Below are 19,773 nucleotides of genomic sequence, written 5' to 3' on the forward strand. Positions count from 1 at the left end.
ATAAGTGAATTCTATCTCTATCTTGATATCTTTATTAAGCTGTTTAAAAAATTAAAAAAAAAACAAAAAACAAAAAAACGAAGAATCGAGTCAGAACACCCAAGTTTAAATCCTGACATCTCCACTTGGCCATGTGACTATGAGCAAGTCCCTCCACATTTTTATGCATGTGGATAATGATAATACCTACCTCAAATCTAGGTTGTGAGGACAAAGGAAGTGGGTGCTCAGAACAGTATCTGGTATATAGTAAATGCTGAAAAGTGTCAGTTTTATTATGAGCCTATCTATCGCATTTTAAAAAAAAAAACTTCCTATTACTTTTCTTATATTTTGATTCCTTCTTTCATATTGTTAATAATTTTTAACTTCTTATTTAAAAAATTATCAAATATTTTGTCTAAATTAAATAAGTGTACGTACCTGGCACTTAGAAGGTACTCAGAAAATATTTGTTGAATTTATGAATAAATGCTTAGTAGATAATCTTGCTTTCCTCACTTTTCTAGTGTTTCCTTAAAGAAATTATTTAATTCCTCTTTGCTTCAATTTTTCATCTGTAATGAAGAATAGTAATATCTACCTTCGAACGTTGTTGTGAAGTCTAAATGAAATTGTGTCTAGTTTAGAGCTTGACTTACAAGAGATGCTTAATATTAGTTCCCTTCCCTTCCAGTTTCCTAATCATCTTTTTACGTGTGTTACCAAGAACTTTAATTTCACCCTTATAGGAGTGGCTGAGTGCTCAGCTTTTGAAAATATTTTGGTTAGAGCTTTGCTGTCCTCTTTACAATTCTTTACAGAATCTATTTCTCATTCTCATGGTTCTTTCACTATTGAGCTCTCTAGGGCCACACATATCCTGATGTTGTCCTGTACAGTTTCTATGCTATTATTATGCTGCTCTTGATGCGCTGACTGTCTTAGTTGCTGAATTAATTTCTACTTTCAGAATGATAATAAATGCAAAAGCACCTTAGAATCTACTCTACAGAGTAGTAGATACAGAGTAATTACTCTGTACATAATGATTTACTCAAACAGTCACCTCTGATTTGGCTGCTTGTCACTCAGAATTTCCTTTGGTGCTTCTCTCACTGGTCCACTGAAGGCTGCACAGTAGCTACACTCTGGTGGATCTGTGATTGATTCTCTTCCTAATTTTGGATGGCCAGACTGGGAGCCATGTTTTGCTTCATCTTTTAAGTTAAACAGAGTTTAAGTTCTTAGCAAAGGGGTACCCATTAAAAAGGAGAAAAAAAAAATCTCAAGTTGTCTATTTAGTTCTTGCTTGTAATTTGGGTATAAAGTGACCAGCTACTCTTAGATATAAGGATCTACAGAGGATCTTTGCATTTTAAAATTTTCCATTCCCTTTGGTGATGAAAGTTTTCAGCAGATACTAAATTATTATATAAATTGCATTATTACTAAAATATAAAATGAAATTTAGCCTCGTGTTTTGAGTACCGTCTAAACACAAGGACACTATTATATTATTGTTTCATCAACAAGAACTATCTGTAGCCTTGATGCTGTTAGCTTTAGGGTTATTAGTAGGTGGTTTCTTTATAGTGAAAAAAAAATTGAAGCCAGAAATGGGATGATAAAAGGAGAAAAGATGTTTTAAAAAAGAGGTGAAATATTTTCAGGCACTTTTCAGCCCCCCAAATGTTATTTTTCCTTTTCTATAGCTAGAGTTCTAAAAATTCTTCTTGCAACAGAAATCAAACATTCAGTGAAGGCATTTATAATTATTCGATGAGAGTCATATAGCCTAGGGTTTTATTATTATATATATTTATAATATTGGACATTTATTATTATATTTTGTCTTTCCAAAATTCACTCCTTCTTCTTCTGGAAAAGATTTTAGTTTTTCTTTGTGGAATTCATCCATTCCCCACTCTTAACCCAAGGGATTTGAGTGAGATTGATCAGCATACACTATTGTTCTTGCCAGCCACTTTAATTTATTTAGATATAGGTACAATCCTATTTACGACCAGCTATACCTGATAAGGATTATAAGCTCTATTATTACAGAGTTGCTGAGAAAATGGTCTATCTTATTTTAGTGATTCTAGGATATCCTATTTTCACCCACATTTGAACATCTCTGAGCTTATAGAACTATGTTATAAGAAATTATAGTGTTATTATTTAAGGGTCAGCATTTTTTCTTTTCTAACTGGTACATAAAGTTTTTTTTATTACAATCAGTAATGCTGCAGCTTTCATGAAATATGGGACTGACCCCTGGAGCTTCTGGCAGCCATATTGCCATCATGAGGGCTGAGGTGGTCTAAGAATGGGGAGGACAAGGTAGGAAAGTAGAGTTAGGAGATGAAGGGAAACTGAGCATTAATGATATAATTTAGATTCTGTCATATCTAGTCATGTCTGAAGTTAATGTTCAGGTTCTGCACACCGATTACTTCCCTTATCACTCTAAAACCACTTTTTGTTGTTTTAAAAAGTGAAAGCAGCTCATCTCTCACTTTTAACTGTGAGAGTTCTGACCTTTCAAGTATCAACTAAAGAAGCACTTGAGAGGTTATTAGAGACCAATACTTGAACAAAGAGACATTTTTAGTCACTTACCACTTTCTCAAAGTTAGTTGAAGAGAAATAATGGACATGAAGCAATTTGGGACATCTAAAACATTTGACAAACATAAATAGATCAGTAACAAGCATTTTCTGTCAGGAAATACTGAGATGCCTTATAATTTAGTAGGCAAACATAATCCTTAGCCACATTCTAAAGCATGTGAAACAACGATTCTTAGTTATCCCTGGAATGAAAATGACTTGCAGAAATTGCTGCTTCCAGGAGAAATAAATTCTCACATGCTCATCAAGATTTAGGGAATTTACAAATAAAGTACAGTCACGCCAAATTTTAACAATAGATGCACTACAAAGGATGCGGCAAAAAGGTACAAGGGAATTAAGGGACTAAAATCTTAAACTATCCAAAATAAATTTTATATATCAAAGTAAAGAGTGGGACTACATTTTTAGAGGTGAAAAGGTAATGCGAATAAAGTTTTCTGGTAGCACTGTCATGAAACTGTATTTTATATAAGCAACCAAAAATAATTTCTAAAATTTCAAGTTATTTGGTAACTATAAATCTTTAAAATCCTCAGAATAGGACGTATGTGGACATACTGTTGCATCTTGTTCAGATGCCTTCTGAAAACTAATTATGCCTTTGTACATAATTAACATATTTTGGCCTTGAGCTTTGCCCCTAGTAATACTCTTCGAGTGATCAGGACTATCTGAGAAGTACTATAATCCCCTAGAATGTACTGTTTGGTTTTTCTCAGTACTGTTATGAGAATAACTAGGAATGCGTAAGCTAGAATCAAGGAACAATGTTTCCTGCCAGTTAAATGAACAGAACAAATGCGTATGTGTTCAATCATGTTTGCTGTACTAAGGACAGCTCGGGATCACTTCTTAATTGAATTGTTTAAATAACACCACTCCAATCCCAAGTTGTTTTTATCTGTATTATAAAACTGACAGTATGCAATTAACATTTGTTCTCAGTCTATCTTTCCTTTGAAATTATAAATGAGTGACACAGGATCACTTTTATGTGCTGAGGGTATGGGCAAGTCTTTAAGAAATTACTTAACGCCTCAGGCAGATTCAATATGAATCAAAGACATTCTTTTTTTATTTGTTTTTATTAGATTTTTCTTCAACTTTTGCCATCACAGAGAGAAATTTACATGATACTGATCTAGTTGAGATTATTATCTTTTTAATGATCTATTAAAAAAAAAAATGTTGTGCCAAGCTCTTGAATGAGCACTTTGGTTTACAACAAGAGAGGGGTGTTTGTGTAACTAAACATATTTAGATATTAAACCCATAACCCCATCTTGCATAAAGAAGTTACCAGCAAACCCAACTTGAGGGCCTCCATGCCTGCCTGGACACTCTCTGGTTGCTATTATATATTCCTTAGGGACATTTGTATTCAGTCATTACTAACACAAGTAGTATTTGAGTTTTAGACCAAAAAAATTATTTGTGAGTTATTATATATACACCACGAAAAATTTATTAAATAGTTAAACTTTACACAATACAATACAAATATGCTGTATTTTTTTTTTTTCCCCTCAAATGATGTTAATGTGAGTAATTTTAAACAGCCAAAATCTTTCCCGGTCCCAAGATATCTATCGTAGTTTATTGACCAGGAGTGACAGATGTACCTTAGTTGTATTGTTTCGTTAGTCATCTCGTTTTGTTCTCTTGTAGTATGAATTCTTGAGTAATTCTTTCCATAGGTTACTCATTATTAGTGCTATATATAGGTTTTCTGATCCCTATGCAAAGCCTTATAAGTTTATTTTCTCATTCTCTTGAATATAATTTTTCTTCTCCTTTATATTTGCTTGAAAAAATTTTCCTTCTCTTTACATCCACCCCTTGATTCATTCTATATTCCTCTTCTCGCGTGTTGGCCACTCGTTTTACTTTTGCTTAGCTTTCTATATGGCCTAATCTGCTTTCTGTTTGTGTTCTTGGTGAAAAGGGCAAAAAGGTGAGTAGTGTTCACTTAGAAAGGATGATTTAAAAGATCATTTTGTATACTCTAGTATACAAAATAAATTATTTACAGTGTTTCCTATTTCTATAACTTAAGACAATTGAAAGCAGTACAACTTACTTTACAAATAACTGAACGATTGCATGACATTTTAACGATATTGTTTAAGAGCATACAGTCTCTGCAGCCAGACTTCCTGGATTCCTCACTCCATCACAACCAATAGCCGGGTAACTACTCCTTGGAGAGTCAATGTTATGTGTCTGTTCACTGTTTGATGTGTTCTATGTCTCTTCTTTCTCCTTTTTCGTGCCCTTGACTCTGCTTCTCCACTGTGTATCAATCACTAAATTTCATAGTCATAAGCTAGACTTTGTAATGAGCCATCTATAATCTGAATTACTAGAATTTAACCTTCCAAACTCACCTCACTAAAGTTCTCTAATTTTATATCTTACTCCTGAGAGTTCTTTGACTTCAACATTAATTTCACAAGCTCCTAAGACCCACTTTTCACTATCCATCACTCCCTGATGTACCTTTTATTCTCCTTCCCCAGCTTAATTTTGTGCTCCATCATTATAATTACTTCTTTGTACACTCTCAAGCCTTTTGAGCCTCTCTTGCTCCAACTTGATCACCTGATCAATCAAACTTTCAGTCCACTGTATACCTGTACCCTCACAGCAGAATGTGACTGGAGAGAAGTATACAGTCAGGCTGACTGGTCTTACTTCACTTTGACTGTGAACCTGGGCCTAAATCTGTGCCCGTGTACTCTGCCTTTTCTCCTCATACTATGGATGAACAATCCCTACTAAAAGATAAGGCCATCTCTAATTTATGCATTAGGCCATCTCCCTTCTCACCTACTCAAGAACATTGTTCCAACCATTCTTCCCTCTTTCTCTGGCACTATCCACTTTTCCTATAACCTACATAAAGCATACAAATGAATAGAAATCTCTTTCATCTTAAAAAAAATCTCTTACGCTTCTTTCATTCCCTTCAATCTTAGTTTTCTTTCCTATATAGTGAAATTTTACCAAAGAATTGTCTATGTTAACTCTCTTAAATTGCTTTATTTCCATTCTCTTTTGAACTCTTTCCAATTAGGCTTTTAACCCCATACTCAATCAAAAATGCTTTGGTTAAGGACACCAAGGACATGTATGTTTCTAAATTCAGTGATCAATTCTTAGTCTTTGTCTTACTTGATTACTCAGCCACATTTAACAGAGTGGATTCCTATATCCTCCTTAAACACCTTCTTCAACTAGCTTCCAGGACAGCATAAGCCCTGGATTTTCTAGCCACTTCTTTTCTTATTTATCCTACTTTCCTGAACTTTAAAGGTTGGCAGGCCTCAGGACTCGATCCTTAGAAAAAAACTTTCTTCTAGCTAGACTCCCTTAGTGATCTTATCCAGGTTCATGACTTTTAAGACCATCTATAACACTGATGGCTCCCAGTTTAATATCTTTGATACAGCTCTCTTCCTTTATTCAAATTCTTCCATCCAACATCTTTACTTGATAGAGGTATCTAACTTGATAGAGGCACCTTAAACTTAACTAATCAAAAACCGAACTACTCCCAAAAGGAACAAACTCCCCAAATTTGTTCCTTCGACACTCTTCCCCACTTCAGTAAATGGTAGTTCTATTCTTCGAATTGCTCATACCCCAAACCTTTGTCAAAATATAATTTTTTAAAAAGATGACTCTCATACAGATATAAAGTGAGCATGTGTGCTCACTTTAAAATTTATTTAATGTGTCAAAAATTTATTAGCTCACATGTGAGAGAACCAGCAGGGCGGTAAAGCTGATTCAAAAAGAATCAAAGGTTGAAAAGAGGTAAAGCTGACTCAAAGGAGAAACAAATGTTGTATAGTCAGTCAGGAAAGCAAGTAAAATAAGTTTGCTAAAGTAGAGACAAAAGTGGTTAATAATCTTCAAGACAACAAATTGTTGAGGTTATCTTCTCTATTAGAGAGAAAATGTTTACATCTCTGCTGGAGAAAAGTTTACAAGTGAACATATAACTTTACAATGGTGAAATTGTTTTATAATAATAAATAACAACTTAACATTGGTACATGCCCTAGAGAATTAAATTATCCTTGTCAGGGCTTGTGAGACAATGGACTAATATAAAAGAATACACAGTTAATTCTTTGTCTTATTTTCAAGTTTCGTATACTATTTCTTAACACCTTTAGTCATCCATGATTAATATCTTATTTCCACACTTTACATCATCAAATCTTGTTGACTCTTACTTCAATACATAGTCAGAATCTTATAATTTCTCATTACCTTTATTGCTATCACCCTGGTCTCAACCAGCATTATTTCTTGCCTAGATTGTTGACAATTCTTCCTATTTTCCCATATACTTACATAATCTAGTTTCGATAAAGAAAACAAAGTGATCCTAAAGTAAAAGTATGCCATATCATGACACTTCTTTTGTTAAAATCTTCTAAAATAAGTTCATATCTCACTATTCACCCCTCCCCAGCCCCAACACAAACACAAAGTCCTTGCAATGGCTTATAAGGCCTTACACAATCTGTACCTTTCTCCAAGTTTATTTTTCTTAGATAATCTCTGACAACAATGATCATTTACAATGTTTGGCCCACACAGCCTTTCTTGTTGTTTTTTTGAGAACACATAACATATTTCTACCTCAAGACCTTTTGGATTTGTTACTGCTACTTAGTATATTCTTCTCCCAGATAGTCCCCTGGCTCACTCCCCACCTCCACTATGTCTTGCTCAGATATCACCTTTTGAGTGAGGCTTTCCCTGACCAGGCTATTAGAATTCCGACTCAGTTCCCCAGCATTTCTGTCCCTGGCACTTCCTTTATCCTTTCTCTGTTTTTGTTTGTTTGTTTGTTTTCCTTCCATAGCTTATTATCCTCTTACATATATTATTTATTGATGGAAAGTATTTTTGTCTGTTTTGTTCACCAACATGTTCTAAAAGCGTAGAACAGTTCCTAGCACATGGAAGTCATTCTAATAATTTTGAATAAGTAAATGAGTGTGTAGACTATTAATTTTCTATTGATTTCCTAGCATCATTTTTTGTTTTCTTCCTGGATGGTCTATGATAACTTTGAAATGAAGCCATTATTTATTTTTTATTTCCATCTTAATATTGTTTCTAATTACATCAAATTAAAAACTAGTTATTGCCTACATGTGAGGCACTTGGTTGATCCTATGGAGAACACAAGGAAAATCAGACACAAGGATATAAGACTAGCAGATAAAAAGTTAGATGCTAAGAAAAGATATAAGGAAAGTTTCAAATAAAAAAAACTGATAAAATGTCAAGGGATATAAATAATTACTAAAATACTTTGCTTTGTGAGCCTCATGCATAGATATTATTGAATCAAAAGTTTATAGGCAATAATATATTTTCCAAAATAAAAGAAGGAAATATATTTAAATATATAAAATAATTAAGCAACTTGCAATAGGTTATTTAATGACATTGTTTTTGTTTTTCTCATTGTGAAATGTAAATGTAATGAGAAATGTATATGTCCTTAGCTCTTGAGCAATTGCATAAAGACCTGTTTTGGGGAGGAGCTGACCATTTTGTTCCTGATGTTTTTTCTTCAATGCTCTTATCTTTCTCCTGTCCAAGATTTGTCTTTGTACTGAATTCCATGTTCTGCTTTTTTTCAAGTTTTTTCCTTCCTGTCCCTTACCTGCCCCCTACACACACACACACACACACACACACACACACACACACACACACACACACACACACACACACCCCCCCCCCTCCTGATTGTGTTTAATGGAATGACAGTTCTTCTGTAGCTCTGATAATAGAACTAGAAGCTTATTCACTAAGAGAGGTGTGTTTCGGTTTCAAACCAAGGCTTTTGCTAACATTTTACCATTTTTGGTTGTCTAATCTTGTCACAAAAAGAAATATTTTAAATATGTATGCACTGCCCTTCTCACCATGATCTAAGCACCTCAAAATTATATCTAGATAAGTTGGATCCCAATATAACCAGTGCTGCTCTGACAAGAATGTGCTTTGCTTGAGGAAAATGTTTATATTTCATTCCCTGCTTCTTCCAAAAAAGGTTTTAAGCTACGTGGTACATGGGGAACAACGAACGCAGCTTTACCAGCATAGCTTGTTTAATATCTTTTGAAAGTAACATTGCCACTCTTCCTGCAGTATTTTAGTTGATACTAGAGAGAAAATGCCATTTGCATGTAGAAGCTGCCAAATATAGCCCAAGTCAAAAGATAAATATAATGTAATTATCAAAGCTGTGTTTTCTTCCCATTTTGAAATTTTCTCTACAATTTGGGTGGGCACCACTCTGCCTATGTTTGTTACAATACTAACTTTATCAGTAATGTTAAATAAATAAGAAATAATGAATTTTAAGATTGGCTGTGGCAGCTAAAGGACATGTTCTCTGTTAACACTAATCATAAGTAACAATTTAAGATAAACTTCCTTTTTGAATGACCAAATCTTTAATATTTGGTTTGCAATAGACATCATTAATCTTTAAACATGGTCAACTAATTAAGGGTTTTAAAAAACGTAATAATTTTTCTAATCTATAGCAAAAAATGCATTTAAGTATTATATACTCAGTGTGACCAGCATTTCCTCATTATTTCTGTTATAGAACTTCCCTTTGTAAATGTAGGTCAAATGATAATCATGTTTCCTTTGCTTTCTCTGAAGTCATTTGTAGTTTCTTTTTCTTTTTGTCTGTGCTATTTCTGCTTCCCTTGATGCTTAATGAGGAATGTCAATGTATATTGCCCTAGATATGTATATTGCTGTCATCAAAGTCCTTTCAATTCTAGGAAGAAATGATATAAATCTTGAGAATAATTTATTGATATTAGATTCAAATAAGTCCCACATGTCAATAACAATAATTGATTAATTTCTATTACTTATGTTGTTTTCTCAAAAGTGTTAAATTTTTGTTTTAAGAAACTTATTCATTTATAGGTTTAATGATGTTCTTGAAGTTTCTTTGTAATATTGATTCTTGAAGTCATAATCACAACTTTGTTTATAACCTATGTCACTAATAATAAGTATCATTAGAGCAAACATTAATAGTAATAATAATCACAACAAACTTTCATCAGGTATTTGCTGTGCACTAAATTTTGGAACATGTTTTAAATGAAAATGTCATTTAATAACAGGGAAGCACTAACATTAAATTTTTGATGGCTAAGAAAGATAAAGTTTGGAAAGATTATTAAATTTGCTCTTGGTAATGCAGTGAAAGTAGGTCACACTGCCAATAAAAGTAGGAGAATAGGAATATAAATATAAATCTGTCAGACACCATTTCTTAAGCAAAGAACTTTGTTATATGATCTTATTTAATTTTTTTTTTTTGCAAATTCTAGGACATAAGTGTAATATATCAATATTTAGATGAAGAAACTGAGACAGTTAGTACTTAGCTTGAGATTATACAACCACCAAGTGATTAACTCTGTATTTATTGAATGACTCAGTCACTTTTTGAATGTGTACTCTTCTTGGCATTGTGCTAAGCTCTGGATTTATGAATATAACAAAGGCACATTTATTGGCCTGTGGGGATTTACTGCCTAAGGAGAAAATAAACCATTTTAGTATGGTGCTTAATAGATGAGATATCCACAGAGGCCTATGGGAGCCCACTGGAGAGTAGCACTCTAATTCAGGTAACAGATGGGATGGAAGTGAGAAGGAATGCTGCTTAAATTGAAATTAAAGAATGAGTAAAATTAGCTAGGTGAAAGGAGGGAAGAAAGGAAAGATGTTCTAGAAAGAGGGACAGTAAGCGTGCTCAAAGTCTGGAGATGGAAGTAGGCTTGACAATTTATAGGAGTTGCACGTATAGCCAGCAAAATGAAATGAGGAGATAGTAGGGAGTGGTGAGGCAGGAATATAGCAGGCGTGAGACTGTGGAATGCCTGGGATGCTATCCTAAGGTGTTTGGACTACTTATTCTGAAAGCAATAAGAAACTACAAAAGGAACTCTAACAGATAAGATCTGAAAGATTTGGCAGGTGTGGAGATTAAATTAGAGGTGGAGGCAGGAAGAGAAATAAAGTATGAAGCCACTGTGGTAAATTTCATGAAATGATAAAATCGTTGACTGCTGGAACTGAAGAGTAAGAGGAAAAAGGAGAATTTTCAGAGAACTTCCAAGTTTATGGAGCTTTCGTGGTTTGTAGATTTAGTGTAAAGGGCATGTCTATGTGATATAGCTAATTCAGCTGCATATACTCATCTGACTAGCCTATTTGTCATTAAAATTTTAAGTGAATAGGTTAACTGTGCAGTATTTTTTTTTTTTGGTCTGAATTGTATTCACTACAGAAGTAAAGTAGTTCAGATGTCAAATAAACTGTTGTGTTGTCTAAACTAAACATATTAGCCAAGGGATGATTCCTTAATTCTTATCAGCAAAAATTTTCACTTACTTTTGAAATCACAAAGTTCCTGGATCTGTATCTTCTGTATATCTTTGGCTACTTTAGCGACTGAGCACTACATTTATACTTTGAAGGTGGAAAGAGACTTTTTTTATTATATTGATCAAAAAGAATGCTTGAAAATTGCCTATCTATTTAGTTATTTTTTTTTTCCTTATGCAATCATTAGTTTATGTGTTCTGAAGTGATTATTACATAATTTGGGGAAAAATTATGTCTATCTTTATGGATTTGTTTGGAGATTGAAAGTTAGAGACTCAGAATCCTATAAAAGACCTCTATTCTATCCTAAACACTACGAGTCAGTGGAGGTAGACTATCCCAGATCTGAGAATTCTCTGAGAGCTGCGGACGGCTTCCAACTCCATGTCAGGCACCATGATTTGTTCTGGCCAAGTATAGAAGTTATGGCTCATTTACTGGGTTAGGGAAAGGAGATCTCAACACTCAGATATTAATGTTCAGTGCACTGGATTTCTGAGAATTACTCATCAGTCAGCCCCTTCTGAGAGTCAAAAGCTAGTAAAACTCCAGAAGGTAAGCCCTGCCTCTTGTGTACAACTGTGGGGGGACTTCTTTGTTGCCCATCTCAACATGCAACAGCAGCAATTGAGTAGAAAATGTGGCAAAACAGGCCAAATGAGAACGAAGGCCAAAGATTGACCCTCAGGTCTCTTTATCTATACAGTAAAGAAGAAATTCAATAAATGGAGCAAGAAAAGAGCTTAAATATGAGGGTCCCAGGGATGCATTGTTGATATACAATGAAAAAACACTGAACTGTGACTAAGATGTCATTGGCCTGTATCATAGCTCTGTTGCATATTCAGCAAGTGACTTTGTCTCCTCTTTGTAATATTCTAGGAAGAATTAGGTAAGATGGATGTTTCTCTTTTCTCAAAATGTAAGAGAATTCATGAATTAACTATGGCTCCAAATTTTTCTGGTGTGTAAATCTTTTCTATTTTTTTCCTATATGACTGACCTAAGTAGGTTTAATACTTCTTCATTAGTAAATTTTGATAATTTATATTTTCCAAGAAAATTTTCGTTTTATTGAGTTTTTAAATTTATTTGTAAGCAAACAGACAATTTTCTCTGAAACATTTAAATTTTGTTTTCAGCCATTTTCATAGTTCTTTCTTTATTTTTAAATTTGTTGTTTTTCTTCATTACAGTTTTGAGATGTGTTCAATTTTATTGCTTTTATTTCCAAAGAGCAGCTGTGTTTTAAAAAATTCTTCCTTTTCCTTTTTAAAAATTTTTGTTTTTTATTTTAATTACTTTCTTCTTCTTGCTTTCTTTGGGCTTCTTTCTTCTCTTTTAAATTCTTGAATTGGATATTATTTTCATTTATTTTCTCTATTTAATAATGATTAACATTTTAACATATAGATTATTTATGAGTACTATTTATTTACTTTGTTTATTAATAAAGTATTTAAGGTCATGAAATTAACCATGACTATAGTTTATTATATTCCTTAGATTTGACATTTAACATTTTTATCTTTATTCTTTTCAGTCATTCGTTATTGACAAAATATTTTGAGATTTTAAATCTCTAAGCAATGTGCTTTAAAAAATATTATAGTCAGATTTATGTAAAATTTTTATTTTATAAAATACATAATTTTTTGCTGCCAGGTATTGGATCAGTTTTTACAATTTTTCCATTGACACTTCAGATATGTGTATTTTTTGTTGCTAAAATAACATAATGTTTGAAAATATAACTATTAATTCTGTTTTATTAATAATACTATTCATCATGTCTGATTCATATCTTTTATTTGCTTTTTGTGGACTGAGAATGGATTGTTAAAATCCTGTATTACTATAGTCTTTATATTTGTTTCTCTTTTTTATTTCTAGTAATGTTTTTCCTGATGTATTCTGATGCTATGTCATTCACATATAATAGTGAATTTGTCATGCCTTTAGTTTAGATGTTTCCCTTTATCAATCAAAAATAACCTTACCTTAACATTTTTTATCATATGTTTGACTTTGGCTAATGTTAATATTGTAATTTTGCTTTATTTGAAGAGTTCAACTTTTTACTGCTATGTTTTTACATATTTTTTTTATCATCTCTCCAAGTTATATTAGGAGTGTTTTTCTTTTATTTTAATGAATTTTCTCCTTGCATAATCTAACTCATTTTTCACTAAAGAATAAAAATGTTACCATGACTGCAGACTTATTAAATGTTTCCTCTAATTTTTCCCCTCTGTGTTATTAAACATGCCATATCTGAATATATCTAGACCTTTATCCCAATTTCACACTTTTTCAACTGTTTTCTTTTAAACAACCCACTTTAAAAAAAAAAAAATTGATTAATTATAAGATTAATGTTGTGGGGGAAATTGTTAAATTAAAACCACTTACTAATAGAAAGCCTTCTCAGCCTTGAAATAAAATAGTCTTATGACAAGAATACCTGTTTTCTTTTTACTCATGTATGAAAACTGATCATTTTGGAAGCTAAAGAACACTTAGTCCTTTGAAATAAAAACTAAGCATCCATGAAAGGAGAGAGGTGCCCTAGACAAACAAGAGAATTAGAATGGGAGTTAACTGCTCTTTTTACCCCATCTGCTTTCCAAATGTGGATTGCTTCTTGAGGTCTGCATAAAATAGAAAATGTGGTCAAGGGAAGAGGTTCACCTATATTACTTGTCAGCAATAGCTGCAATTATCTTAACCATTGAAAGAGACTTTTTGCTTTTCCTGTTCCCAGATTGTGTTTATCTAAGGAGATTTCTTCATTTTAAATTTGAGATCAACAGTAATATAATTTCTGAGTTATACATCAATAACTTTCTGTCTTTCCCTTTTCCAAACAATAAATTGAAAGGAAAATGATATAGCTTTTCTGTGACCAATTTATTTATGGAAAATTTTCTTTGCTGTACAAATTCTGTGCTTTGCTTTAATTTCTAATGGGTTTTGTGTTCACTGTGAAAAATCTTTAAGTGAGCCAGAGGTTAAAGTTCTCTAACATGAAGACAAGAAAGCATTGATTCATTCAAATATTTTATTTCTTTCTAGTTTACAGATTTTTATTTTTGACCTTTAGTCTCTCTTGCCAGACTAATCTTATCTCACCCAGAAGATGACTAAAGAGGGATAATTTTCCTAAATGCTCACAAAGAAAATAATTTCTAAAGAAATCCACAAACTTTTAATATGGCTAGCTTTATTTACATTTGTTATACTGTGGTAAAAAACAACACTTTTAGATCTTTGTCTTAAGATTTATTTCTCTGCCTTCTGCCTTTTTTTGTTACATTTTCTTATATTTAATTTCTGTATCTTCTAATTACCTATTATTTCGTAAGACTCTGTCAGAGCTGAATAATGTATAAAGGAAAACATTTTATCACTTGCAAAGCTCTATGTGTACATAGGGGTCACAAAATGATAGAGCAAGCTTCCAAGAATAGACACAGGTCACACATATAATGAGGTAGCGGCAAGAAAACAATTAAAAACAACAACAATATTACATTGGAAATTTAAAACATGAACTGAACACTCTAGAATTAATTATGAACTATTGAGAGTTGTGCTCTCAGACATATTCATTCATTCAACAATCATCCTTGGGCACTTATCTACTTTGTGCTAGGTGCCGTGCTCTATCAAGGATGCAAAACCAGAAAAGCTAATCCAACACGTATATGTTCTAAAAACATTTCAAAGACCTGGAGAAAACAGCAGTTCAGAGAAAATACTTTTGACACAGAAATACTGTACTTCTTATATAAATGGTAAAAGAGCTTATTTGGCTTTATCTGGTTTGTTAACTATTAATATCTACTTGTTTCAGATTGCTTAGTTACCAGGAATATAGTGTTAATTAAGCCAAGGTCATAGGTTAATTCCTGTGTGAGCTGGTTAGAAAATGTGATGTGTTGAGTGAGGCATACGGGTAAGCATCTTTCCAAAGACATGGCTTCAGTATCATGGCTCTATTTATTAGACAATAACTCTGTGGAGAAATCCGTTAAACTCTCTGAGCCTCTGGTTCCTCATCTGTAACATAGGGGTACTAGTCTCTTGCCTTTCTATCTCAAAGGGTGTGAGGAAACAGATAAAGTAGTTGAATGTTCTCTTTAAACTGAAAAATGTGACACAAGTGTAAGTTATGATTAGTGCTATTCTAGTCATACATCGCAATCTTCATTGTCTTGCAAACCATGTCTCTAATGTGCTGGGATGATAAATCATCTCCATTTCCTAGGACTGTTTGCAGTAGTGAAATATCCCACTTTCCTGGGACACCTCTCTGTTCTAGGCAAACTGGACTGTTGTTTACCCTATAACATGTAAGAGGCCATAGTTAGTAGCATGTACGTAATTCTCAGTTTAGATGTGGTTTCCTTCTTGAACAGCATGTTCATTAATTCACTCATCTTAAATTCTGGAACATCCACAATGAGACAGCACTCTATGAGACAAGGAGTACATAATTGTAAACAAAACAGATTGGGTTTCTGCCCTCAGAATAAAAAGATCATTTTATTTAGAGAGAGATAAATTAAAACAATGAAATATACAAGTAAGAGTATAACTGCAAGTTCGGTAAAATGTGCTGAAGAAAGATCAAGCTTCTATGAAAAGCATTAGAAGAAATCATCTTTAGACTATGGAAAAGAAGGGGACTATGTGAATTAAAACTGAGGCCTGAAGGATTTTCAAGAGCCAGCTGCAGAACACTGGAATGAGTATGTCTGTGTTGGTGGAGACAGCTCCAAATAGAAGGAAGAAGATATATATGTCGGATTGGCTTTTCCAGTTTTGCATCCTTGATAGAGCACAGCACCTGGCACAAAGTAGGTAGGTGCCCAAGGATAACTTGTTGAATGAATAAATGTATCTGAGAGCACAACTTTCGATAGTTACTAATTAATTCTAGAGCTTTAGTCCCTCTCACCTTTTAGAGCACAGTCACCTTCCTGCTATTCCTAACATCACACTGAGAAAGGGAGCCTCCTGTCTCAACTATCTTTAATACTATGTGTCATTCAGGGATTGTGGTACCCTACTCAAAGCCATCTATGTTGGTTGCCTACTCCAGAAGGCTTGTACTCAATGCCTCATAGGCCTTTAAGATTTATTACACTGATCACAACCATAACTAGTCATAAATCTGCTGACTTTTTATATTTTTATTTTAAGGAATTAAAAGATTTTGTTCATATATACTTCAGAGTGCTACAAACGATGCTATTCTCCTGGGATTATTTTTAGCCTACATTTGCATTCAACACTAAAAACTTTAGCTTTTCTGCTTATAAAGTTTTGTTGTTCATCTACAATGGAGTAATTTTTTTTAATTAAAAAAAAAGTTGCCACTCAATGATCCTATCTACTTCAAAGTCTTTTTCCTTTTATCACACCATGTTCAATTATAGCATGTCCTTCAATGCCAGGTTTATTTCCATGAAGCCTCACAGAAGCTTTTATAGGGGTTGCTATTTCTTTTTCCTTTGAATTTTCTAGATATTTTCTTTGTTTCTCCTTTTGGTAATTACTACTTTTTAAAAATCTCATAGTTATTTATGCACATGACTATGATCGTTTATAAGCACATTAAGAACATGATCATTATTTATTTTCCTTTGTATTTAGATTCCTCCTCTGCATATTCTCTTGCATTTCTATGTGTGCCATACATGTTTGTTGAATGAAAATATTTGCTGAATGAAAAAAATTCTTTTACATGAAAATAAAACGAAAAGAAAATATTTTGAGAATATTTAAATACAGAGAATTTAGATTTCAGGAAAAAAAGTGAGATCTTAACTGGGTAAAAAAGTAGTAGTAGACATTGTTGCAGTATGGCCTCTGGAAAGATAAAGGTAATTGAAGCAAAGGACACCATAGTCATGGATCAATCAGCATTTTCATTTATCAGAGGAAAAGGAAGCTGGTGAGTCCTATGTAAAAAGAATTGTTGCAATCAAATTATTTCAGTATGTTCTGGGACGTTCTTGTTTGAAGTCATTTGTCTTCGAGTTAAAACTCGCAAAATCCTTTATTTAAAGAAAGAGGAAGGGTTATTGCAATCTATGTGGTAGTGTTCTCTTTCAAGCTGCCTCCTCAAGTGAACTTGCCCCTGAAAAATCTGCATTACTCCTTGTTCTTAATTCCACGAACAGGTACTTGGAAGGGTAGATTTAATAAAATCATAGGCTCTACAGTCATGGATGTCAGTACATGGATTACTTTATCTGATTTGTTCACTTAATCGTGCCGATTACTATGATCCAATCAAATTACTGTATCTAATAGAATAGAAAATTTTATTTGAATTTTGCATTTATAGATTGCATGAAACAATGGAATAAATCTGTTTTTAGATTACTGACTGCTAATAGGTGGATAGGGTAGCCTCTTTGAGAGCTTTAGGCCTCCAAATCTCTCTCTTCCCATAAGATTAGAACTTCCTGCTGTTTCCTGGAGGACTTTTCCTTTCTACAATATACACTTCTCTAATTTTTGATTTTTTAAAATAAGTATGCATATATTTTGTACATTTCTAGAAGTAGATAATCATATTTTACACGTTTTAGTGTTAGGTTATATATTGAGTCATTAATGTGCATGCATTGCTATTATAAACAGAAAAAAAAGAGATTTTTAAAGAGAGGAACTCTTTCATTAGAGAATTATTTTTTAGATTAATACATGATTCTCAATTTTTTTTTTAACCACCTATTATTATGCCTTCTTCCTTTTGTGAATCCTACATTTAGAAAAAGTCAGGACAGGATGAGATATAAAGTCTTTTTTCATTTATTGTTAATTTCACATATATGAATCTGAACACTTCTAGCAAGCATGACATATAAGTAATAAAATTACTGAAAATTTGTTGCTAGATACTGTTAAATTTTCCTTAAAGAATCATTCTATCCAAGCAGCTATTTAAATTTAAACAATACTCTTATTTAAAGTTAATACTATCTCGGAGTCCACAAATTATCAGCAGTCAGTTGTATTTTTCTAGTAATTAAAGACATAATTTTTTCACACTTAGGTACATACTACTTTGTGATAATTCATGTTTGCTTATACATGTCTGTATGTCATGTCTTTCTAAGAAGATCATTTATTTGTCCATTTATCCTTCCATCCATCCAAAAGTCCTTCAGTGGTGGGCCTGGTATTAGGCATAGAGGAGTCATTGGAAAAATACACTGCCTTTTCCTCAAGGGATTTGGAACTTAGAAGAGCTTAATGTCCCTATGATTCAGTAAATCACCAGACACCATGAAAAGAAAAGAAAAACATTGCAGATATGAGCTTGCATAAGGTTAACAACTTTAGTATGACAAGGTTTTATAAACAAACAAACAAACAAACAAATAAATAAATAAATAAAATCTTTCCTTTGCAAGACTTGTTCCCATAAGTAGTTAAGATAAAAATGAGATTAAACAGAAACATTAAATATCCCCAATTTGGGCCTATTGCAGAATCGCTCGTTAAAAAAAAGTCAGATTCTGGCGAACATTAAACTGATTAGTTTAGTAAGCTACCTTGTACTCTAGCAAATAATTAACATTTCTCTTCAGACTTCCAAAAAGAAATGTCAAAATATCTTTTGCCGTTGTAAGAAATCAGTCTTTATCTGAGAAAGTGCCTTTCTGAAGTTAAATATTGCTTATGTTTGAATGAGGAGGGGGCAACATTAAAGTGAACCTAATACAGGTTGATCAGAGATTTGTGCTTTTCCATCCAGACTCATTAACTGAATTTGAGTCCAGACGAACGGCATGAGTGTCCAAGATTTTAGAGGAAGTAGACAATTGTGCTATGATTTGAAAACCATTGTCATTGCTTACTTTAGCTGACAATAATCAAAAGACAAACTTCTGTTTGTTTTATAAATTAAAGCTGTGCCTTATCCTTCGGCACTTTGGTAACTGCTTCCTTTACATATCAGGGGAATATGTGCTATCTGTTCTGGCTAGAATGCCATTCTTTTTAAAAATTTAGTGCTAATTTTTCAAGACTCAGCTCAGGATTACTTCTCTGAAGAGATGTCTGGGGCAACCAAACTGGGTCAGTTTTTTCCTTAACACCCTGCATATAGCTTTTCCTTAAGCACTTTAACTCTGAGGATTTGAATAATGACTTATTCACAGTTATATGGTCAGTTCCTAACATTGACCTGCCATGGCATAAATATTTGTTGAATGAATGTTTTAATGAGTTTCTTACATGTCAAGTTGTTCTGAAGTGGGTTAGAATTACATGCTTGTCATGCAAAGTGTTGGAGCAAGAGGTAAAGGAATAAAAATATCCTAAAGAAAGAAAGGCGTAGCTAATCCATGAAGCACATAGTTTGAGGAGATCAAACATATCCATTGAAAAAAAAATAGTAACTATTTAGAAAACAGAAAGAAGACAACGAGTGAGACAGACAACATCTAATTGCTAAGAGCATGAAAAGTAAAAGAGAAACTAAAATAAGATGAAATAAAATAGGAGCTATTTCCCAGAGCAAGCTGTTAATCCCCAAATTTTCCTTTCTGACACAACTAGGTGTTTTGGAACTGAAGTCAGAGAGTTCAATTGTATTCTTAAACCATGATGCACCCACAAGTGGATTGAATATTGTTATCTTTTTTTTAGCAGTATGTAAATACCCAT

The sequence above is a fragment of the Pteropus medius genome, unplaced genomic scaffold, assembly GCF_902729225.1.
Source record: "Pteropus medius unplaced genomic scaffold, Ma_sr-lr_union100, whole genome shotgun sequence".
Classification (NCBI taxonomy): Eukaryota; Metazoa; Chordata; class Mammalia; order Chiroptera; family Pteropodidae; genus Pteropus; species Pteropus medius.